The sequence below is a fragment of the Geotrypetes seraphini genome, chromosome 14 (genome assembly GCF_902459505.1).
Source record: "Geotrypetes seraphini chromosome 14, aGeoSer1.1, whole genome shotgun sequence".
In the NCBI taxonomy this organism is placed as follows: Eukaryota; Metazoa; Chordata; class Amphibia; order Gymnophiona; family Dermophiidae; genus Geotrypetes; species Geotrypetes seraphini.
Window position 1 is genome coordinate 53,618,437 of NC_047097.1, and position 25,251 is coordinate 53,643,687.

The 25,251-nt window shown below is 42.6% G+C and overlaps 1 protein-coding gene across 4 annotated transcripts in view; it reads left to right on the plus strand.

The window, feature by feature from the left end:
- Positions 1–25,251, plus strand: part of PEAK1 (pseudopodium enriched atypical kinase 1) — a 238,044-nt gene that overhangs the window by 95,495 nt on the left and 117,298 nt on the right. For all 4 annotated transcript variants that reach the window (XM_033920743.1, XM_033920741.1, XM_033920742.1 and 1 more), the window contains exon 2: positions 13,251–13,296. The gene's annotated coding sequence lies outside the window, so the exon portion shown is untranslated. The remainder of the gene's footprint in view (positions 1–13,250; positions 13,297–25,251) is intronic.

Here is a 25,251-nt window from a genome sequence, read left to right on the forward strand (position 1 = left end):
CACTTTAGTCCTGCAAAGAATGCTGCCCAAAGCATGCCCTGAAATAACAGTTCACGCTCATACTGTTTTCTAGCCTTTCGATAACAGACTCATCAGTGAATATTGCCAGTGTGTGTAACAATTCAAGCCGCCAAATTCCATTCTGAACACTGTGAATCATCCCATTAACAAGCTCTTCCAAACACTCCCGATGGAGTTGAGGGAGTTCTCTGCTGAGGGTGGTGTTTGCATTAGCAAGAAAAATTTCTTGAACAATGGAGAGAGAGAAAAAAGTACTCAGCTGGTCGACATGACTTACAGCCCTGGGACCTTGCTGCTCCTGTGTTTGGTTAGAGTCTTTAATTGTTTTCTGAAATCCTGTGGATTTGTTTAAAGAATGAAAACCATTTCCAGCAGACAACTGAACACTGCACACATTGTTATTTCAGACCTAATAGAATAGTTTAATCATCACTTTGGCTAATCCACAGTAGAGCTTTCTACTGCGGCCCGGGTAGGAATTCTATGAGCTTCGGAGCATTTAGTGCTCTGAACCACGGTAGAAACCTTCACCAAGGCTTAGTAAAAGGGGAGGTTTATCATTCCACTAGCTGATGCCCCGGCGTTGCACGGGTATTTAATTATAGCAATAACACTGTAAATGGATTCAAATAAAGATACTTTATAGTGGTGAATGAAAGTATTTTTTTACAGCTTAATAAAAAGTACAATATTCAAATAATAATGTGAAATATTTGACAAAATGAATACAATACAACTAACGCAAAACGTGATTATAAACAACAATTTTAGTTTCACCTCCTGGAGCAAGAACATATAAATTCTTGGGTGAACCCACCCTTGAGCAAGCAACATAGAGTTGTGGGCCACGAGACCCCCAGAACATATCACCCCAGGTAGTGAGGGATCTGCATACCAAGTTTCGTCCAAATCGGTCAAGCCGTTTGTGAATTACTGTGAGAATGGCAGCTTTTTACATTTTTTCCATTGACATGAATGGGTGAAATCTGATTTTCTGTTTGTAGCTCCGCCCATGTGTGCAGGGGGGCCGCGAGACACCCAGAACATATCACCCCAGGTAGTGAGGGATCAGCATACCAAGTTTCGTTCAAATCGGTCAAGCCGTTTTTGAATTACTGTGAGAATGGCAGCTTTTTACATTTTTTCCATTGACATGAATGGGTGAAATCTGATTTTCTGTTTGTAGCTCCGCCCACGTGTGCAAGTGGGCCGCGAGACCCCCAGAACTTATCACCCCAGGTAGTGAGGGATCAGCATACCAAGTTTCATTCAAATCGGTCAAGCCGTTTTTGAATTACTGTGAGAATGGCAGCTTTTTACATTTTTTCCATTGACATGAATGGGTGAAATCTGATTTTCTGTTTGTAGCTCCGCCCACGTGTGCAGGTGGGCCGCGAGACCCCCAGAACATATCATCCCAAGTAATGAGGGATCTGCATACCAAGTTTCGTTCAAATCGGTCAAGCCGTTTTTGCGTGATCGCAGCACATACACACACACATACATACACACATACATACCTCCGATTTTATATATATATATATATAGATTAAGAAAAGTATTAAATCAGTTTAGAGGCTGTGTGGAATATACATCTATCAATCTCTTAAAATAATATATATATCAAAATTTGGAATGAACTGACTGGAAACTTCTATCTGAATTTTTATATTTTCTACTCCAAAGCGTACTTTAGAATTACAGTCTCGTTTTTCTAACTGAAGATATCAAGAGACTGAAGTAATGAGGCATTTATTGCTTGCTACTGCCTTTGCATATGTTGCTTGATCATAGGAGCTTTTCACTTATCTTCCTGCTTTTATGATGCCTCTTGAACATTTATCTCCTAGAGCTTTCAACTTGAATTCAACATGAAAAAGAGCTCTGATTGTTGCTGTTTTCCAGGTCTCACTGCTTTATGCTGTGGCTTTCTTCAGTTTATCCAAACGGCATTCAATTTTTATATATAAATGTCCTTGTGAGGATCACCAATCAAACTCTCACCAAGATATATATCAAGCTCAATCTATACCTCAAACTAGAGAATGACACGGTGACAAAATTCATCACCGTTCCCGTCCCCGCGGATAACCATCTTCGTGTCATTCTTTAAAGAGAGAGGGAAGAATCAGAGTATGAATGGCCACAACCACTGACCCTCAAGCTTTGCTTTGAAGAATGCTGGTATAGAAGGACCGAGGTTGAAACAGACACTACAGAATGACAGTCTCTGGTATCCAGAGCAGATATTGTGATGTCATAATGCCTCATTCCACTAGTGCCTAAGAGCCAATCACATCAGTGATGTCACAATGGCTTCATTATCCTTGGCTCCCATAAGTATCAGAGTATGAATGGCCACAACCACTGACCCTCAAGCTTTGCTGTGAAGAATGCTGGTATAGAAGGACCGAGGTTGAAACAGACACTACAGAATGACAGTCTCTGGTATCCAGAGCAGATATTGTGATGTCATAATGCCTCATTCCACCAGTGCCTAAGAGCCAATCACATCAGTGATGTCACAATGGCTTCATTATCCTTGGCTCCCATAAGTATCAGAGTATGAATGGCCACAACCACTGACCCGCAAGCTTTGCTTTGAAGAATGCTGGTATAGAAGGACCGAGGTTGAAACAGACACTACAGAATGACAGTCTCTGGTATCCAGAGCAGATATTGTGATGTCATAATGCCTCATTCCACTAGTGCCTAAGAGCCAATCACATCAGTGATGTCACAATGGCTTCATTATCCTTGGCTCCCATAAGAATCAGAGTATGAATGGCCACAACCACTGACCCACAAGCTTTGCTTTGAAGAATGCTGGTGTAGAAGGACTGAGGTTGAAATAGACTCTAGAAAATGACATGGGATTATTTCCCGCGGTTATCCGCAGGGACGGGAACGGTGATGAATTTTGTCACCTTGTCATTCTCTACCTCAAACTCCTCACCACTAATGTATAATCCCTAGCTCCTCAGAAGTACCACCTGGGCTTTCACAGCCCTAGGCTTTATGTACTACCTCCTCACGGGAGCCGCTATCAATTTTTACTCACAAACTTTATTTTTAAATTTTTATTTAGCAACCCTTCTAGCATATTTCAAGGGTACTTAGCTTCTAATTGTGGTCTTCTTTTGAGGGAAATAGGCTTCTATACATTAGAGGTGAGGAGTTTGAGATATATATTGGTGAGAGGTGGCTTTCTTCAGGGCATGCTATAAAGTTTGCAGGTTGTCTTTATATAAAGTGGGTTCATAGACCTGATTGAGAACAGGGAGATCAGTTGATCATGAATTTGAATTTTGGCGGAAACGTTTGTTGGTAAGACAAATTTGAATTTTGGCAGGATCGTCCATGGGAGCAATTTTAAATTCTAGTGGGGAAGTCTGTGGTCACATTTTTTAAATTCTGTCAGAGAAAAAGGGATGGAAACTTTTAGATGAAGGGAAAAGACGTGTGTCCTCGGCCCCAGAACTTTTTGCGTTAATTTCTTTCTGATGAGCAGTTGCTATGCTTTGTTTATGGAGAGCCTTTATTTCCATTCAAATTATTGGGTTGTCTTGTTATCTCTATTGCCTCTTTGATTCTTCTCTGCCACCAGCGATCTTTGTTCGCCTCATTTTTGGACTAAAAAAATGGGAGCATATTACCCCCTTTTATCAAAAACTTCACTGGTTGCCAGTAGAGTCCAGAGTTCTGTTCAAGTTTTCCTGTATTTGTTACAAAGCAGTTTTTGGGATGCTATCAGATTATCTTGCTTCTCATTTTTCTTTGAACTATTCTAATAAGAGTACACGTAGAATAAGTCTATTTAATTATCCTTCTCTAAAATCATGTCAATATAAGAAGTTTTTTGATAGAATTTTCTCATTCCAGGCCCTAAATTGAATACATGGTTTGGAAAACCTATATTAGAGGCTACTTCTTATTCTGATTTTAGAAAATCACTAAAGACACGCCTGTTTGACATGTTTATATCTTAGTTATGGTACAGTTTAACTTCTCCTTGCTTTTTAACTGATGTATTCCATTTTATTGATTGTTTTAATATGTATTCTGTTTATACTAACTGTAAGTATTTTTTTTCCTTTGTTGTGAATCGCTTCGAACATTTGGTATAGCGGTTACAAAAAAATTATTATTATTAATCATATGACTAGTTTCCCGCCATGAAGGGATTCAGTTGATTTTTCTGTGTCTTTGTGTTCTTTCTGCCTTGCTTCTATAGTGCGTCCAGTTTCACCAATGTAGGATTGGACGCAGCTACAAGGGATTTTGTACACCCCAGGGGTTTGGAGCAGAGGTAACCAGTCTTTCACATGTGTGAGTGTAGATATGAGTTTCTTTGGTGCACTGTTGTCTGTTTTGATGTTATTTTTCTTTAGTAGTTTCCCTATGCGATCTGTTACTTCTTGGACATAGGGAAGCACTAGCATTTTTTTTAGTTCTGTCGCAGCGCTATCCTCTAATGATTCTTGTCCGTTGCTGATTTTCTGGGTTGGGCTGTCCATCAGTTTTAGGGCTAGAGAGGTAGCCTTTCTGCTATAGCCATTAGCAAAAAATGTGTCTTGGAGGGTGTCTTTTTCTTTCTGAATGTTGCCTGGGTCACAGATTCTTAATGCTCTGTTAAGTAGTGTGCATAGAACCCCTTTTTTGTGGATAGGTGGTGATGGGACTCTGCATGTAGATAATGGTTGGTATGGGTAGATTTCTTATAAACCGTGTGTAAACCGTGTGTCCCATGCTTGTATCTGACCACTTTCTGGTCATTACATCCAGAAAGGGGAGGCATCCATTGTCTCTGTCTCCATGTTCTTAAAACAAGTTGCCTGACAGTATCAAGATAAGTGGTTTTTACACTTTTGATATTCATATGTTATTAAAGCAAGTTTGCACAGCATGATTTGGTTGGCCAGTGATTGAAATTGTTGTCCAAATCGGCTGAATGGCCAGTGGGCTGGCATGTGAAAATGAACACCTGATCTAAGGCTTTCCTCCTTCCATAAAAGATAATTGATATATTTTTCCAGTCTTACATCTGCAGTTTTATGGGTTTTATTTTTATTTTTGTAACTTTTGGTTGTTAATTTTTTGATTCTTGTTTTTGGATCCATGTTAGAGTGGCCATTGTTCAGATGGTTTAGAAATTCACAAAGGATTTCCTGTACATGGGGGCCAAATGACGAAAGTGTCGTCTACATAGCGGACCTACAATTTAGGTTTGAGCTTGGCAATCTCCAGTAAGGTGGTTTCAAGAGACTCCATGAATATGTTGGCTACCATCGGTGAGAGGGGTGGAGGGGGCATCTCTGTGCCTTCTGTTTGGGCATAGTACTGTTCCCAGTACTCAAAGAACGTTGTCTTTCAACAGAAAGCTGCTAAGTTTGCCCATTCCATTGGTAGACCACGTGTCTGTAGCTTCTGGTTTATGCCCTGAATTGCTTTGTCCACTGGGATTTTGGTGAAGAGTGAAACTCGTACATTGAAACTGACAAGAATGTGTTACTTAGTTGCAGGTGTGATTATCTCAATGAAATGGGTAGAGTCTCTAACGTTCAAAACTATGTCGTCAGTTAAAGTCCTTAACTTTTGGGTTAGATAGCGTGCTAGAGGGTGGGTGAATGGAACTCTATCTTTCTTAAAGCTCTTGCTGATGTCAGTATTACTTTCAGGTTATATTCTTTTGTGTCTAATTTTCCGCATCTGTAACTACTGGTTTTTCATCTTGTAGGCTTAAGCCCTGTAGCTTTGCTGCATCAGCAATGATCTATTCGTTCAATGTTAGAGGATCTACATCAGCTTTGTTGTTTCGATGGTTAGAGCAGTGGTCTCAAACTCGTGGCCCAGGGGCCACATCCGGCCCACCAGGTTCCATTTTGAGGCCCTTGGTATGTTTATCATAATCGCAAAAGTAAAATAAAACAGTTTCTTGATCATATGTCTCTTTAGCTATAAATGACAATATTATTATTAAGGCTTAGCTAAAAGGAAAGATTTATAGACTATAAAGAGTTTTTACATCATGCAAAATTGTCATTTCTTTATTAAGACATTAATTATTTTTTTCTGAGGCCCTCCAAGTACCTACAAATCCAAAATGTGGCCCTGCAAAGGGTTTGAGTTGGAGACCACTGGCCTATAGGAAGAGGAGATGCAAATGTTAAGAGCCTTAGCCAATAGGGAGAGGAGGAGATAGTGGATGCTGTGGATGGCCATCGTGTTACTATGTTTTTATAACCATAAAGTTCTATGACATCACAATGCAGGTGTAAAGAGCCTTAGCCTATAGCAGTGGTCTCAAACTCGCGGCCCGCCAGGTCCTATTTTGAGGCCCTCAGTATGTTTATCATAATCACAAAAGTAAAATAAAAGTTTCTTGGTCATATGTCTCTTTAGCTATAAATGACAATATTATTATTAAGGCTTAGCTAAAAGGAAAGATTTATAGACTATAAAGAGTTTTTACGTCATGCAAAATTGTCATTTCTTTATTAAGACATTAATTATTTTTTTCTGAGGCCCTCCAAGTACCTACAAATCCAAAATGTGGCCCTGCAAAGGGTTTGAGTTGGAGACCACTGGGTTAGAGGGTCTATATCAACTTGGTTGTATATGCAGTTCATGACTGGAGAATGTTTCTATGTCCTCTCATATTGCTTCTGCCTCAGTATTCTGAGCTTTATAGGAATATTTCCCAGACATTAAGCTAGGATATCTTTTTTTTTTTTTTTAGTCTCATAGCCTCTCAGGCTAAGTTATACTTCTCCTTACAAATCCCCAGTTTCAATTATGCTTAGTATTGAAGGTGCAGATGGTAAACCAAAATGGCTCTAGTTGGAAGCTAACTTTCAACTTGAAGTACACAGGTTCAAGTTTAGCTTTTTGTATGATAAAAAAAAAAAAGATTTTATTCTATTCTTATTTATATTCCACACTATTCTCACAGTAGATTCTAGGTAGATAATAACAACTAAAAAAATATTGTGTCCATACAAAATTATTCATTTAACAATCATTAAAAATAAAAAGTTTTAAACAATTTTCTAAAGATATAATAAGAAACTTTTCTTAGTGGAACTGGAAGATCATTCCAAAGCTTTGTTCCTATAAACTGAAAAGATTTGTTCACCAGCGATTTCAAATGACCATATCAACTTATAGAATAGCCAGGCCTCAATGACTCTTTATACCGGGAGGTAGCTCTATCTATTGGGAAAGTTATATACTTCATTAAACTTTCTGGTCCCATTCCCTGCAACAATTTATATATAAGTATAACCAATTTAAAATTTATTCTCAATCTTCAACCAATGTAATTGATTCAGAAGAGGAGTACTCGGTCATATTTTTTGCTCAAAAAATCAAATTCACATCTGCATTTTGAAGCAATTGAGGCTTATTTTTTAAATTTGATGTAACACCACAATATAAAGAATAACAGTAATCCAACTGAGGCAGTACAATAGCTGTTACCACCATTTGAAAACTCTCTAAAGATAAAATAGAATGTATTGCCCATAATTGGCACAAAGAGAAAAAAAACCCCTCTCTTTACCAATCTAATATACTTAGTAACATAGTAGATGACGGCAGATAAAGACCCGAATGATCCATCTAGTCTGCCAAACTTGATTCAATCTAAAAATTTGTTGGTTTTTTTTTTTTTTCTTCTTCTTCTCCTTAGCTATTTCTGAGCAAGAATCTAAAGCCCTGCCCGGTACTGTTCTTAGGTTCCAACTACTGAAGTCTCCGTCAAAGCTCACTCCAGTCCATCTACACCTTCCCAGACATTGAAGCCCTCCCCAGCCCATCCTCCACCAAACGGCCATATACAGATACAGACCATGCAAGTCTGCCCATTACTGGCCTTAGTTCTTCAATATTTAGTATTATTTTCTGATTCTAGATCCTCTGTGTTCATCCCATGCATTTTTGAACTCCGTCACCGTTTTCCTTTCCACCACCTCTCTCGGGAGTGCATTCCAGGCAACCACCACCCTCTCCGTAAAGAAGAATTCCCTTACATTGCTCTTGAGTCTACCACCCCTCAACCCATGAAACATATATTAAAAGTTTACAAACTGACATGCAGGACCTCAAAGACTCAAAAGATGCCACTAAACAAATTACTGAAATACTAATGAGAGATAATATATATATGAGAAGAAAATTGGAAGCTTTGGATAACCTCTCTCGTAATAATAATCTCAGACTAATTAATTTTCCTAGAGTGGCAACAATATGGCGCCGACATCTGGAATACTGCGTCCAATACTGGTCACCGTACCTTAAGAAAGACATGGCGATACTTGAGAGGGTCCAGAGGAGAGCAACAAGGATGATAAAGGGAATGGAGAACCTTTCATATGCCGAAAGGTTAGACAAACTAGGGCTCTTTACCCTGGAAAAGCGGAGACTGAGAGGAGACATGATACAGACTTATAAAATCATGAAAGGCACAGAGAAGGTGGAGAGGGGCAGATTCTTTAGACTAGCGGGGACAACAAAAACAAGAGGTCATTCAGAAAAACTGAGAGGAGACAGATTCAAAACGAATGCAAGGAAGTTCTTCTTCACTCAGAGGGTGGTGGACACCTGGAACGCACTTCCAAGTGAGGTGATAGGACAGAGTACAATACTGGGGTTCAAAAAGGGACTGGATGACTTCCTGGAAGCGAAGGGGATTGCAGGGTACAGATAGAGGGTTACTTTACAAGACATTAAGCGAAAAGGGTAAGAGAGTTTTAGGTTATGAGCACTATCAGATCATGGACCTGAGGGGCCGCCGCGTGAGCGGACTGCCGGGCACGATGGACCTCTGGTCTGACCCGACAGGAGCAATACTTATGTTCTATGTTCTTATGTACTTCCGAGAGATATGATAAAATGGTATATGATTGAAATATTGGGCATATCAGAAGATTTGCTTCCACCGTTTACTCAGGTCTACTATTTGCCCATACGAAGAGACGAAGGACAATATCAAAAACCACAGACACCACAAGAGGTTCAACAGGACTTAAATGTTTCGTTGATGTTGGAACAGTCAGATAAGGAAATAGCGACACCTGCAACTTTACTTCTTACTGTTGCCTTGGCACCAGATAAAAACTGGTTGTTAAGACTTTTTAAAAATAAGTTAAAAGAATTCTTGGGATTTAGAATACAAATGTTCCCGGATCTGGCACGAGATACCCAGAAACGTCGACGTGAATTTTTTATTTTGAAACCGGGAGTTATTGCTCTTGGAGCTTCCTTCTTTCTACGTCACCCATGTAAATGTGTGATATTGTATCAAAAGCAAAAATATGTTTTCTTTGATCCTACACAACTGACAACCTTTTTGTCAGCTGCACACCTGAAAGTTGGGACAACGACATGTGTGCTCAGTGTTTAATTTGGTCACTTCCTTCAGTTGATTGTATCCCTGTTTCCCTTTCTTTATATTTCTATGATCTATTTCAGTAGGCTCGCTGCTCTACTTCTTGGATTTATGATTTGAGGACTTGAGGTGGAGTTTAATGTTTATTTTATTTTGATTGTGGTTAATCTACATAGGAAATTTATATTCTTCGATTAGCTCCGTCTTTCTGTACAAGTGTATACTTAATATGTTTATGAAAATGACTAATAAATATACAGTCAGTGGCATAAAAAAAAACCCCTAAAACCTGAAAACCAATTCGACTCCTTTCCACCCAATCCAATAGCTCTCAATATAAGCTTAACTTTATGACCTATTGAATGTAAATGTGAGAGGCTTTGAATAAAAACTGAGCTTATGTTTATTGATATATTGCTTTTCACAAACAAAGCAAGTTTATTAGAAATTAAGTTTCAAGTTTATTAGAAATTTGATGAATCGCTTATACGTGAAATACTAAGCGAATTACATTAAAATCCAAATGTATGCATACATTAAAATACAAAAGAATGATAATGACAAATCGAAAAAGGGGTTAGACCTACAGACCAACAGGACATAACCGGATGTGGAGGGAAGAGGGGATAAGGTTACAATATTAATAATTTTAAAAACAGGGAAACAATAGAGGGAAAAAAACATTAGGAAGGGTATCTTTTTTTATTTTTTTATTTTTGATAAAGGGTCTACTGCACTGTGACTATTCCATTCAGAGGGTAAAAGCATCTTTAAACAGGAAAGTTTTTAGATTAATTTTAAAACGGCTAATATCTTTTTCGTCTCTTATATATTGAGGAAGAGAATTCCAGACTTGGGGGGCTACTATTGAAAATATATCATGTCGTCTAGTGCCGATCACTTTTAAAGAAGGGACTACCAGGAGACCTTGGGTCGATGAACGAAGGGGGCGAGAAGAGTTACCGTATTTTCATGCAGATAACGCGCACCCGTGTAAAACGCGCACACGGGTATAGCGCGCAGAAACCACGATTTTATGTACAAAAACTTTTGTATACCGCGCTCACGGGTATACCGTGCATGCTGCCCGACTGTCCTTTCGCCCGCCCCGACTCTCCTCTGGCCACCCCGACTCTCCTTTCGCCCTCCCCGACTCTCCGTGCGCTGTCCCGACTATCCGTTCACCCTCCCTGACTTTCCGTGCACTGCCCCGCCCATCCATCCCAAAGCTCCGCCTACTGGTGGGGCCTAAGGCGCGTGGGCCAATCAGAATAGGCCCTGGAGCCTTAGGTCCCACCTGGGGGCGCGGCCTGAGGCACATGGTCGGGTTGGGCCCATGTGCCTCAGGCCGCGCCCCCAGGTGGGACCTAAGGCTCCAGGGCCTATTCTGATTGGCCCACGCGCCGTAGGCCCCACCAGTAGGCGGAGCTTTGGGACGGATGGGCCAATCCGGCCTCATTCCGTCGTTGGCTGCCTGCCGGACAGGCGGGTTTGGCACCCGTCTGTCCGGCCAACTACCAAAGGTACGGGGAAGGGGGGTGGGGGTGTCGTGGGGGTCGGCCAGGGGGGTCGCGGGTCGGCTGGGGGGGGCAGTCGGAGGTTCTTGGAGGGGGGCGGTCGTTGGAGGGAGGGAGGTTTGCGTCGAGGGCAGGAGGGCCTGGGATCCCTCCTGCCCGTAATGTAGTGCGGGGTAGGGGTAGGGGGTCGCCGTGGCCAGGAGGGTTTGGGCTCCCTCCTGGCCCGATATTGTCGGGGAGTTGGGGAGTCGGCCGGGCAAGAGGGCTTGGGCTCCCTCTTGCTCCGATCGTGGATGCGGGTGCGGGTGGGAGCGCGTGCGAGCGGTCGTTCGGGGTGGGGGTGCGAGCGGTCCTGCTGGGGGGGGTGAATCGGGCGTCGGGCGGGGTGGGAAATATGTAAAAAAAATTTTGTATACCGCGCTTACGCGTATAACGCGCGAGGGGTATGCGCGGTAGGTAAAAACGCGTATAACGCGCGCGTTATATGCGTGAAAATACGGTATATGGAATAAGAATCCTGTTTATAAATTGGGGTTCGTTTGTGGATAAAGTTTTAAATACTAAAAGTAGAATTTTAAAGCAGTTTACAAATGATGTAATATAGTATCAGACAAAGAACCACAAATCGACTAGGAAAGAATTAGACGGGTATATTAAAATCTCAGGCTTGGCACCGTGTAAATTCATCCCCATCCCCGCAGGAACTCAATTTCCCCCATCCCGTCCCCGTGAGTTTTGCTGCTGTCCCTATCCCTGCCCTATTCCTGTAAACCAAGGATGTCAAAGTCCCTCCTCGAGGGCCACAATCCAGTCAGGTTTTCAGGATTTCCCCAATGAATATGCATGAGATCTATTTGCATGCATTGCTTTCATTGTAGGCTAATAGGTCTCACCCCTATTCATTGGGGAAATCCTGAAAACCCCCACTGGATTGCGGCCCTCGAGGAGGGACTTTGACACCCCTGCTGTAAGCTCTGCCTTAACCACACAAGCCTCCATTTTCTTTCATTGTGGAAATGGGCAAGAAACGAAAAAGAAAGTAGAAAGACTTTCCCTCCTCAAATTAGTCTTTTCTAGAGCCAAGTGTCCATCGTGGAAGCATTCTCCCGAATATCGATGCCGGATGCTCCTGCTGAGCCTCTTGAAGCAGCAGCTATGGGAGACACTGATGTGACACTCGGCCCCATCCAACGACAGGTGCCTTTCCCATTGTTGTTGGAAAATATGGATATATCCAGATGTAACGAACTCTACACAAGAAAGGCGAAGATAATTTCTTCTTCTAGATTGTTTCAAATGGGTTTGAAGTGTTGGGTTGCTTCTGACTCCTTTCTTCATGCTTTGTGGGTGTGCTCAAGAATTCGGTCTATTTGTAGACAGTACGTAGAACGCATCATACAGCAAACTATTAATTTGACTCCAGGGAGGTGTTGCATTGGGGGTACAGGGGAAGGGCCAGCGTTCCTGGGTTATGAAAACTTGTGTTCTGGGGAGAAAAGCATTTACTTTAGTACTGGACATAGAATGTTGCAACCTGCTGCTCATGCCGGCTTTGGTTGTTCCTTTAATGTCACTTCCTGGTCGCAGTACCAGGAGGTCACGTCAGTGGGAGGGGGGAGAGCCCAGGCTGGCGCGAGCAGCAGGTTGCAGATGCTGCTTGCCACCGGCCTAAAAGAAGTGCCGGACCATCCATTGCTGGAAAATTGGTGATGTACCTGTGCAACTTGCATGCTGAACATGTACACAGTTTTATCTATGGCTTCATTTATAGTGCTAAAGTATTACATTTATAAATATTGTTCTGTTTGAATACACTGCATTATCTAAATTACACTGCTGTTATATTTGCATACCCATTAGAAAACTAAAGGCTAGACTTACTAATGTGCACAAACGTCCATGCATGCTAACGTGCATTAATGGACATTATTTACTGTAGGTCTCATTTGTTGTAGTGGTACCTATTAATAAAATGCATTAATGTGGTAGTGCATCAAAGTATGTCTCACTCTAAGTTAGCAACTTATCATAAAGTAGCCGTCTTTGCTGAGAAAATGAATGGGGAATGACAATAAAGTGTGAAGTTTAATACTAAAATCCTGAGTCATGTGGTGTAATTTTTTTTCCTTCAAGCAGTGTGTCTGCATTTAGTTATATATATAATACTGTATTATTTATATACTTGCTGAAATAAAATTCTGCATAGTTATAATAGCTATACATTGAAAAATAGATGCACCCAAAATGCTTTGTATAAACTGGCTTCAGTATAAAAGTATAAATATGAAGTGTCTTGAGTAATCCATCTCTCTATTGATCCACAGATTATACATTCAGGCTGAGAAAAGACCATGCAGAAGAATGATCGATGTAAGTAGAATGCTGGAACAATGTGCTGAACCTTTGGCAACTGTTCTCCACCTAACTCTCATTTCCCCAGTTGAATTTTTCATGGCTTCACCAGTTCTGAATATGATCTAACATAAGCAACATAAGAAACACCTTCGCCAGATCAGACCTAGGTCCATCTAGTCCGGCAATCCGCACACGCGGAGGCCCGTTTAGGTACTCCTTTATGGAGACCCGGATTTCCCGTATCCCTCAATATGATTAGCAAGAAGGTATGCATCCAACTTGCATACCTATAAAGAAAGAAACGTCATTCCATATCCTAGTTCTTTGTTTGTGTTGCAGGAATGCGTGAAATAGGCTTAAAAGGAGAATGTGATGTTACCTTAGATGTTCATCAGATCCAGTAGATGTTTATATGGAAAGAGTCTATATTGTAGTTCCTTGAATTTTAAACCATGGTATATAGTGTTCCCCCGGTCTTTCACGGTCGGCGGTTTGTAGTCCTGGTCATTTGCGGTATTTTCCGACCGCGAACCGCTGACGAGGAGAGGACAGCTGGAGAGGCAGGAGAGGGCAGCCGGAGTGCCGGCGAGTGCAGGAAATCACTCTCTGTATGCTCCGACCGCCTCTTCCTGCACTAAGTCAGGCCTTATTCAATCAGGAGCTGCTTTGACATGCAGCCCTCTCCCGCTGCCCTCTCCAGTCTCCCCCACGAAAAACCGTATTCGCAGTTTTTCAAGATTCGCGGGGGTTCCTGGAACGGAACCCCCTTGAATATCGGGGGAGTACTGTACTCTATTACGTTGATCATGATGAAATATCTTGAACCCATACAACTGCTAATGAGTAGACCACCTTGGTTTATGTGGTTTTGTAGCACACTCTTACTGTTTCCTCTTCTAAATAACCAAAATATTTTGGAAGTACTTCAGAAATGCATTGCAAAATTGAATGTAATGAAGAAGAGGCACGGGGGGAGGGGGGTGGTGGGCGCATGGCTCTGTGATGCTGGGTTTTATTGGTTTAATGGAAGCAGTCCGTGCAAATTAATCTTGTGCGTATTCGTTGTGGAAATCTTAAAATCCCAATTGGGTTGTGGTTATCGAGGACCGGAATTGCCTACCCCTGTTCTAGAGGATAATCACCTGCTCTCTGCAAACAGGTTGAAACTGATAGAGAATGACATGGGAATAGGGATCCATGGATAACCTTTGGGGGCAGGGACGAGATGGGTTTAGGGAGAGAACTCATGGGTGTGGGAGACAAGCCTTAAACATGCTGTTCCAAGTAGATGGAACAGCATCTGTAAAATGCTAGTATCAATATATAAAAACTTAACACATCTTAAACAACTGACAACTGAATATGATGATTTAATAAATAAAACTGCAGTAGCTGCCTTTAGATTGAAATTCATTTCTTTTAAATGACATAATTTGTGTTTTGTCTGCCTTTGTTGTGGCAACAAGAGTCTTGCCTGCTGATCAGACAACCTTCAATGTCCTTCCATCATATGCTGCAACAGATTCATGAATTGTTGATGGCATCAAGGGGCATTTCCAACATTTAATAGACACTTATTTTCCTGTTCATCCACTATACCGTTTAGGTTTTCTTCTGCAACCATGTCAGAAAGACAGGCCAATTATCCTCCCATATGATGTAAAAACACTGGCATCTGAATTGAGAAGGTTGTACCAGTAAATAAATCAGTAAATAAACGACAAAGAAACAATAAACCCCAATGGTTCACCGCGGAGATCTCGCACCTCATTAAGGAGAAGAAAAAAGCGTTTCTCTCCTACAAGCGCACGGAGAAAAGAGAGGCAAAAGTAGAATATAGGACCAGGTCTACAGCGGTCAAAATGGCAGTTAGGGAGGCAAAACTTCGAGTGGAAGAAATTCTGGCAAAAAACATTAAAAAGGGGGACAAATCCTTCTTCAGGTATATTAGTGACAGAAAAAGGAACACAGGCGGGATAGTACGCCTTAGAAGACCGGACGGAAGTTACGTGGAAGCAGATTCCGATAAAGCCGAACTACTGAATGAATACTTCTGCTCAGTCTTCACCTGTGAGGCACCGGGACATGGTCCGCAGTTGAAGGCAACACAAAGCACAGAAGACCCGTTTCAGAATTTTGAGTTCACACCAGGTGAAGTTTACAGTGAACTGGCAAGACTCAAGGTGAACAAAGCCATGGGACCAGACAATTTGCACCCAAGAGTGCTCAGAGAATTGAGCAATGTCCTGGCGAAACTGTTGGCTGAGCTATTCAATCTCTCCCTAATTAAGGGGAAAGTTCCCCTGGACTGGAAATTAGCTAATGTCGTTCCTCTGCATTAAATGGGTTGCAGGGCAGAGGCTGCGAATTATAGACCGGTGAGTCTCACATCAATAGTGTGCAAACTCATGGAAACACTAATTAAAAGCAAATTGGACACGATCTTGAATGAAGGGAATCTTCGGGATCCCAGTCAACATGGATTCACCAAGAGTAGGTCCTGCCAATCCAATCTCATCAGCTTCTTTGACTGGGTAACAAGAAAGTTGGACTTGGGAGAGTCTTTGGACATCGTGTACCTGGACTTCAGTAAAGCTTTTGACAGTGTCCCACACCGCAGGCTGCTAAGCAAGATGGAATCGATGGGGTTAGGAGAGACACTAACTGCATGGGTCAATGATTGGCTGAGTGGCAAACTTCAGAGGGTGGTGGTTAATGGTACCCTCTCTAAAACATCGGAGGTGACCAGTGGAGTGCCGCAGGGCTCGGTCCTGGGTCCACTCCTTTTCAACATATTCATAGGGGATCTGACTCAAGGGCTTCAAGGTAAAATAACACTATTCGCCGATGACGCCAAACTATGTAATATAGTAAGTGAATGCAGTTTACAGAATTATATGGCGCAGGACCTGCTTACATTGGAAAGTTGGTCCTCAACCTGGCAGCTAGGCTTCAATGCTAAGAAATGTAAGGTCATGCACCTCGGAAGCGGAAATCCATGCAGGACGTACTTCTTGAATGGAGAAACTTTAACTAGGACTTCAGCAGAACGAGATTTAGGAGTAATCATCAGTGCAGACATGAAAACTGCCAATCAAGTGGAGAAGGCTTCATCTAAGGCAAGGCAGATATTGGGTTGTATCAATAGAAGTTTCGTCAGCCGAAAGCCTGAAGTCATAATGCCGTTGTACAGGGCCATGGTGAGACCTCATCTGGAGTACTATGTGCAATTCTGGAGGCCACATTACAGTAAAGATGTGCGCAGAATTGAATCGGTTCAACGGATGGCCACCAGGATGATCTTGGGGCTCAAGGGTCTCTCGTACGAAGAGAGACTGAACAAATTGCAGCTCTACACTCTCGAGGAACGTAGGGAGAGGGGAGACATGATCGAAACATTTAAGTACCTCAAGGGACGTGTCGAAGTGGAAGATGATATTTTCTTTCTCAAGGGACCCTCGGCCACAAGAGGGCACCCGCTCAAACTCAGGGGCGGAAAATTTCATGGCGACACCAGAAAGTATTTCTTCACAGAGAGAGTGGTTGATCATTGGAACAAGCTTCCAGTGCAGGTGATCGAGGCAGACAGCGTGCCAGACTTTAAGAATAAATGGGATACCCATGTGGGATCCCTACGAGGGTCAAGATAAGGAAATTGGGTCATTAGGGCATAGACAGGGGGTGGGTAAGCAGAGTGGGCAGACTTGATGGGCTGTAGCCCTTTTCTGCCGTCATCTTCTATGTTTCTATGTACCAAAACCAGATCAAAAGAGAAGGCTCTATTTGTGATTTATAAACAGTTGTACAGAATATTGTTCCTTTTTATAATTTAATAGAAAGATTTAAATATAAAATCATACATGTTGAAGGCTTGTGCACTTGAGGACAGAATCTGGAGGGATGGGACTGCAATCAAGATAGAGCCCATGGGGACAAACTTTGATCCTATGTCATTCTCTAGTAGGTCAGAAGTTCATCTTTTGCCATAATGATCTGAAGTACACACACACAAAGTTACAAAGGAATGGCTAAGGAAGGAAGGTAGCTGTCCTTGATTAGTCAAATCAGATTTGACTTGGATTGAAAATCTTTCAACTCAACCTAATAACTCATAACACTCATGTAACCTTTTGGATGGCTGTCAGCTGTCATGGACCTTAGCCATCATTGAGGTCCATGACAGCCAGCGGCTGTCCAAACAGGATATGTGAGTGTTGGGTGCTTTTAGATTGAGTTAGTTGATAGCCTCCAGTCTTGTAAGCCAAGGGTTGCTGAGCTGAAGTTTGAAAATCTGTGGTATGATTAGAAGTTTGCTGGGTGTCTGTCCATCAGTGCTTCTCAAGAAATTTGACAGAGCATGAACAGTTTTAGAAGAGTGGTCTAATACTGACATATCTAGGTGTTTAAATTTGGTGTGATAGAGCTCAGCAGACGTGGCTGTAAGTGCTACCAAAGGTGCTTCCACCAAGTCACTGATTGGGAATGAATGCAAGGGATGCAGTTGTTGGATTTTAGTTTAATTTTTGGTTTGGTTTTTTTTTTTCTTTTTCTTTGTTCCCTAATAAAACATTTTTCCTTCAAAAGATGTGGAGTGTGGTATTTTGCTGGGTGGGGGTGGAAATTTATTTAAAAGCAAGCCTGCTTTTCACATTGTTATGTCAGTGAGTCATTCAAGGGGATGTAGACGTTCTATAGCCATTGTACACTGAGTTTGGCAAACTCAACATTGCTGCCAAGCATTCATACTGTGAAATTATATAGAATTCTATATTTTATTACATTGGGAGCTATTTTCTTTTTGTTCTCCACTGAAAGCTTTTCTCTGAAGTTTTTCCTCGCAGAGATTTGTACTTTATACAAATGCTACTAGTATGAATAGCAGTTTTAAAGATCGTGTCTGAAAAATGACCCATGGAGTTCTCCTATTTGAATTCTTTGTGGTCCCTCTCCAGTGGTTCCCATTCCTCGTTTACATCATGTTGGGAACTGCAGTAACTTTTTCTAGTCAAAGGGAGCAGATTAATTTTCCAAAAGCTTTTCTACTTTGATGGAAACATGAGACAGCAGCTTTGTTTGTCTACTTGTCACACAATTTACACCTCAGTAGATCTGGATGTAGGGATCTGAGTCAGGAGCCTAACTCGTATCAGATTTATGGAATCACAAAGCAAAGGGTAACTGACAGCCTGGATTTTTTTTTTTTTTTTCTGTTCTTTTAAGAATTAGTTCCAGTATATCTATGTCTTGAATATTTGGTGGGAGTCATATATGTTAATGTTATTTTAATCAGGTTAGGGAAATGCTTGAAGTAGTGGTACCTCGGTTTACGAGTGCACCAGTTTGCGAGTGTTTTGCAAGACGAGCAAAACATTTGCAAAATCAGTGCCTCGGAAACCGAGCATGGCTCGATTTACGAGCACCCCCCACCGCAATCCGGCACCCCCCCTGCGATCTGGCACCCCCTCCTGCCTCGAACTGGCACCCCCCCCGCCACGATCCGACCTCCCTCCCGACACGATTGGATACCCCCCCTGACACGATCCGACCCCCCGAGACGATTGGGCACCCCCCCTGACACGATCCGACCCCCCGAGACGATTGGGCTTCCCCCAGACACGATCCGACCCCCCTAGCACAATTGAGCACCCCCCCCCCGCCGCTTCTTACCCTCATCTGGGCACTCTTGAAGATCGGCCCTCGTCTGCTGGGCCTTGAGCATCTGAGCCTGCAAGTTCACGTTCTGAACGTGAACGTGAATTCGCAGGCCTTGAGCATGCTCAGATGTTCAAGGCCCAGCAGACGAGGAGTCCGATCTTCTAGAGTGCCCAGATGAGGGTAAGAAGCGGCGGGGGGGTGCCCAATTGTGTCGGAGGGATGTCGGATCGTGTTGGGGGGGGTCGGATCGTGTCGGGGGGGTGCCCAATCGTGTCGGGGGGGTGCCGGTTCGAGGCAGGGGGGGTGCCGGATCGCAGGGGGGGTGCCTGATCGCAAGCGGGGGCCTTCGAGGGGAGCAATGCCGGTTCTCGGGGGGGGGGGGAACGCATCAAAGCAAGTTTCCATTATTTCCTATGGGGAAACTCGCTTTAATAAACAAGCATTTTGGATTACGAGCATGCTCCTGGAACGGATTATACTCGTAATCCAAGGTACTACTGTATATAATTCCCAATCGCTTATCTATTCTGCCTTTACCTATTCAGTTCAAGGTCGGATTACATTACAAGTGGTTGGGTCAGTTACCCAGGAAGTTACAATGGACAGTTTGACATGGACATTCAATAGAGTTGCTAGGATTGGTAGATCTCAGTACAGTTATTAATACAGTTAGGTCCTAGTTACAAATACATAGTTAGAAGTTTGTCAGTGTGTCGCAAACGTTTTGAAGCCACAGCACACTAAACTCTGGACCACGGCTGGGGGGCGTCCAGACATGCGCAGACATTGACATGATGCCATTATATGATGTCATCACATCGACCTCCACGCATGTGCAGAGGCTCTCAGCCACGGCCCTGAGTTTTCTAACCCTGGGAGGAGAGGAGGAGAGGTTCTAGCACTGGCTGACTGCCTACAGGACGCGCTTATCGCTGCAAGAGACACGTCCTATAGGTAGTCAGCCAGAACCGGTGTCTCATAGCACGCCCTGAACCTTGCTGCGGCATACTAGTGTGCCACGACACACAGTCTGCGATACGCTTCTTTAAGAAGTCTTCACTAATTTTGAATGTGTATCCAGTTTGGATCCGAAGGGGCTGGAGCTGAGGTGTCAAACGCCATCTTATACTGGGCCACAGGCATATGAGACTACAAAAGGTATGGACCAATGATGACATATCCTCCCACCATTCATCTTCCCCCTTACCCAGTTAACATATTTTTCGCTCCATAAGACGCACCTGACCATAAGATGCACCCTAGATTTAGAGGAAGAAAACAAGAAAAAGAACTTTCTGAACCAAATTCTCCCTACCAGGCTTGGTACCCAACCCCATACTCCTTGTCAGGCTCTGCATCCTGTCCCCCCTTCCTGCCAGGCTCTGTACCCTGTATTCCCTCTGGTGGTCTAGTGGTAGGCTAGGGCAGAGACAGGGCACAGGGAAGGCAGGCCTAGTGGCAAGCAGGCATACCTAGTGGCCTAGTGACAGGCAGGCTGGCCCCATACCCCCCATATACCTTAAATCATCCCCCCATGCCCCCACGTACCTTTTTTTAAATCATACCTCCCCTCCCCACCCCCCGTTGGTACCTTTTAAAATCCCTCCCTAGACAGCTTTTTTTATTTTAAACATCCCCACCCCCACCCCTGGTACCTTTTAAAATCCTTCCCTCCCTAAATGGCTGTCTTGCTATTTTAAACATCCCCCCCCCCCACCCCCTGGTACCTTTTAAGATCCCTCCCTAGAGAGCTTTTTATGTACGGTATTTTAAACATCCCCCCACCCCCGGTACCTTTTAAGATTCCTCCCTAGAGAGCTTTTTAGGTACAGTATTTTAAACGTTCCCCCACCCCTGGTACCTTTCAAAATCCCTTCCTCGCTCACTAGCTGTCTCCTCTTCTTATATCCCAGCCAGCGGCGTGGAGGTCAGAAGAGCGCGGCAGTCAGGACCAAAGCTTTCCACGCTCCCTCTTGGGCCCCCGCTGTTGTCTGAATGGCTGGAATGTTAAATGACTTGTCCAGGGTCACAAGGAGCTGCAAAGGGAATCGAACCCAGTTCCCTAGAATCTGTCTGCTTCACTAACCATTAGGCTACAAATAATATAGACAGATTTCAGCAGGCAGCTTTTCCTCCTCCCCATTTCTATCTGGCATCGCCTCTACTACTATTTATTATTTCTACTGAACTGAAAGGTGTGCGCAGCGCTGTAATTTTAACATACAATAGACAGTCCCTGCTCAGAAGAGCTTACAATCTAATTTAGACAGGACATTTCAGGGTTGGGGAGATTATGGTTGAGGAAATGATACAATGGGTATAGTACAAGGATAAAAAGTCTTACTCTTTAGGGCCACTGCATTAGCACATCTTAAGAGGACACTTAACCTAATTTGCCTGTACCTTAGTATTGTCCTGAATGGTGTCAGGTCAAAAGTGCGCCGGGACAAAGGCGCGCCCAGACAATTGAGCGCAGCGCGGAGGCGCGCACCACTCTAAATTACTGTTTTTAGGGCTCCGATGGGGGGGGCGCCGCCGTTGTCTATGAACCCAAAGGCGCGCCCAGACAATTGAGCGCAGCGCGGAGGCGCGCGCCACTCTAAATTACTGTTTTTAGTGCTCCGATGGGGGGATGGGGGGAACCCCCCCCACTTTACTTAATAGACATCGCGCCGCGTTGTGGGGGGTGTGGGAGGTTGTAACCCCCCACATTTTACTGAAAACGTAACTTTTTCCCCAACAAAAACCCCCGTCGGAGCCCCTAAAAACTGTAATTTTGAGCGGCGCGCACTTCCGTCTTGCGCTCAGTTGTCGGCGCGCGCCTTTGTCTTTCGCGCCGTTGTCTATGAATCGTCCTGAATTAAAGCACTGATACATTTGCAAACAAGGATCTGCAGGGAAAAAGCAGAACAAACCAGAAATGTTCATGGAAGCTGCCACTCGCTCACAGGCTTCACTTTGAAGAATATTGATAAGGCACTGGTTCTACAACTTCAATTTTCTGAGGTCTATAGGAGATTGTTCTGCCAAATAGAAGAGTGAGGGCATCATATTCCCTCAAGGTCCAGTGATTTTGGAATTAAACCCTTCCTGTGTTTTATGGACAACTCAAGTCTAGTATAAACTGCTTTTTACACTCTTTTTTTTAAATGTTGCACATCATTGTGGTAAGAAGAATACTAGTAATTGAAAAGCCACAGAGCAAATTCCCACCTTTGCTGTGTGTTCTGGTAATTGATTGTAGAAACCAAAGCTTCCATGCATAGGAAGAAGGCCAAATCAGCAAGTTGGAAATAAGCAGTCATTCTCTGGCATCATAACTTAGGCATCTTTTAAGAATTTGATGAATTGGATTCCCTCTGCCTTAGTACATCTGGAATCATTTATTGGTGGTTCTTCGAAGCTACAGTTCTGATGAAGTGCCCTGTAAACTAGAATATTTTACTTTTTCCAAGTTCAGAGGTTGACTGATTTGTGGGGGGGGGGGGGGGGGGTTGTTGCTTTCTTGTCTCAGATATTTTTAATCTCAGAAACAGTATAACTTTTGCTTAATGTTGTTTTATTTGGAAATTGGGTAAAAGGAAGGACACATCAGTTATCCGTATGGAAAAGAATCAATAGTACAGTTTTCCAAAGGTCTGTACTGGGCCCTATGCTGCAGAACAAATTCAAAAAATGATCTGGAAATAGGATTGATGAGTTAAGTGATAATTTAGGGATGACACAAAATTATTTTCAAAGTTTATTAAAACAGCAGAGGCTTGATTACAAGAATTTTTGAGCTTGGAGCACGATTCTATGCTGCTTGAGTGCGTCAGTTCTGTGCAGAGTCCTTTGTTTTAATCCTCAAGTCCATTCCTGGACTTGAAGAAGACAATTGTGTCGAAACATGGACCGTGTAGGGTCCATATAGAGGTTCCGGCCCTAGATGTATTTATGTGGATAATTTATTTACTTCAATAAAGCTGTCTACTTGGACATCATCTCTCCACAAGTTCTTTGTTTTTGTTTTTTTTTTCAGAAGAATATTGTAACACTAAGACACTAGGGCATTTACTGTAAATAACGAATGAAATTTAAAAACTGAGAATATTAATATGCCTCTTTATAAGTCCATTGTGTGACTACTACTGCTACTATCCATTCAGTCGTGTCCGACTCTTGGATTATTTATAGGTCAGTCCTCGCCATGCTTCCCTGTTTGCCACAGCTTCTTTCAATTGCTTGATGATCATTCCCACGGGACTTTGGTCTCCCCCTGCTTTCTTTTACTACTGACCATTCTGAGTAGCACCTCCTTTTCTAGTGAATTCGCCCTCATCACATGTCCAAAATAGGTCAAGTTTCTATCTGACTACACCTTAAATATTGTGCAGTTTTGTTTGCCACATCCCCCCCCAAAAAAGATATAGCTAAACTAAAAATGGTTCAGAGGAGGGTGACAAATGATGGGGATTGAAAACCTCCCTTATAAGGAAAAAAAAAAAAAAAAGTTAAACAAGTTTGAGCTATTCAGCTTGCAGAAAAGATGAGTGAGAAGGAGGATTTGATAGGAGTTTATAAAATCAGGATTGAAGTAAAGCAATTAAATAGAAAATGGTTGTGGGTTTTATTACCATCCACCTGGACGGGATGAAAGCAGATAAAGAAATGCTTACAGAAATTAGGAAGGCTAATAAGTTCAAGTTCAATTTATTTGTTATACCGCAAATATAAAACCGGAGTTAAAATCTAATCAGTTTACAATATATAAAAAATATAAAAAGGGAAGGGAACAAACACAAACGAATCAACAAATACAATCTCCAGAAAACATGAGGGAAAGAATATATGGGTTGGTTACAGGAAAATCTACGGTATAAGAAAAAGGAAAGGGATAAAAACATATAAGGTGTGGGATAAGAATATGATCATACTGGTTTTCGTTTTTTTTGCCCGTACTTTAAACTATGAGCAAATGGCCTGAGAAAAATAATATGCCTTTAGTTGAGCCTTGAATGTCAAAAATGAGCTTTCAGTGCGAAGATAATAAAGTAGAGAATTTCAAAGAGTAGGATCCGTAACAGAAAACGAAGAATTCCTATGAACATCAAGAAATGATTGTCTGAATGAAGGAACAATTAACACCGGTTGTGATGATCGAAGAGTTCTTTGTGGAGAATTTTGAACTAAAAAACTAAACAAAAAAGGAGGAAGACCACTTGATAATATTCGATAAGAGAGAATGTTATATTTAAAAGGAATATGATAAGAAACAGGGAGAATATGCTCAGCTTTCAAGAGGGGTGTAACATGATCAAATTTAAAACAACGATGGGGGCCGATGCTCAAAGGCACAGAAGAACATAATGCAAAGGATAAAGGGTCATGGACTTCATATACACTTCCCCATCCGTATTCGCAGTGGTTAGGAGCAAAGCCGGCCCACGAATATTAAAAAAACGCAAATAATATTCAGGCCGGTTCTGTCCCTAACTCCCGCTTCCCCTGGCTATTTTAAGCCCTGAAAGCCCCCCCTTAGGCCTTACAGGTTATTCAGAAAAGAAATAAAAACCATACTCTTCAAGAAATCCCTGATTAAGTCTTAACATCACGATTACCTCATTCCTCCTATCTTCTTAACTCCCTAAAATACCTGCCCTATTCTCTACCTTCACTAGTCATGACCACTGATCTCTTCTTGTAACAGACCAACCTTAAATCTTTTGTAATCCGCCTTGAACCGCAAGGTAATGGCAGAATAGAAATCTCTAATGTAATGTTACCTGGTGGTCTAGCAGGTTTTCAGGCAGGAGCGATCTTCCCACGCTCCTGCCCTGTGCCGATCGCTCACAGGAAATGGCTGCCTTGAGCTCCCGTAGTCTCTCGAGCCATTTCCTGTGAGCGATCTGCACGGGGCAGGAGCATGGAAAGATCGCTCCTGCCTAAAAACCCGCTAGACCACCAGGTAAGGCTTAAGGGGGGGGGGGTTTACAGGGCTTAAAATAGCCTTAAAAATGAAAATGCATTTTTTGGTTTAAAACTGCGATTAAGCGAATCCGTAGATACGGAATTTGCAAATACGGAGGGGGAAGTGTACTGCCTTTCTGTGGTACTAGCAAACCGTTTGCAGAAAGGAACACATAGAAATAGTGAATGCCCCCAAAAATATCCGATGCAAACGATGTGCACGATTAATTAGTGCTAACAAAATGAAAGAGCAAAAGGGAGGACTGTACCAGACACGTGTATACAAAGGACTTGAGGTAAGTGTTAGAGAATTTCTATGTTAGCTGGTATTCAGGAAACATATAATACATCAAGATGCTAAAGGTC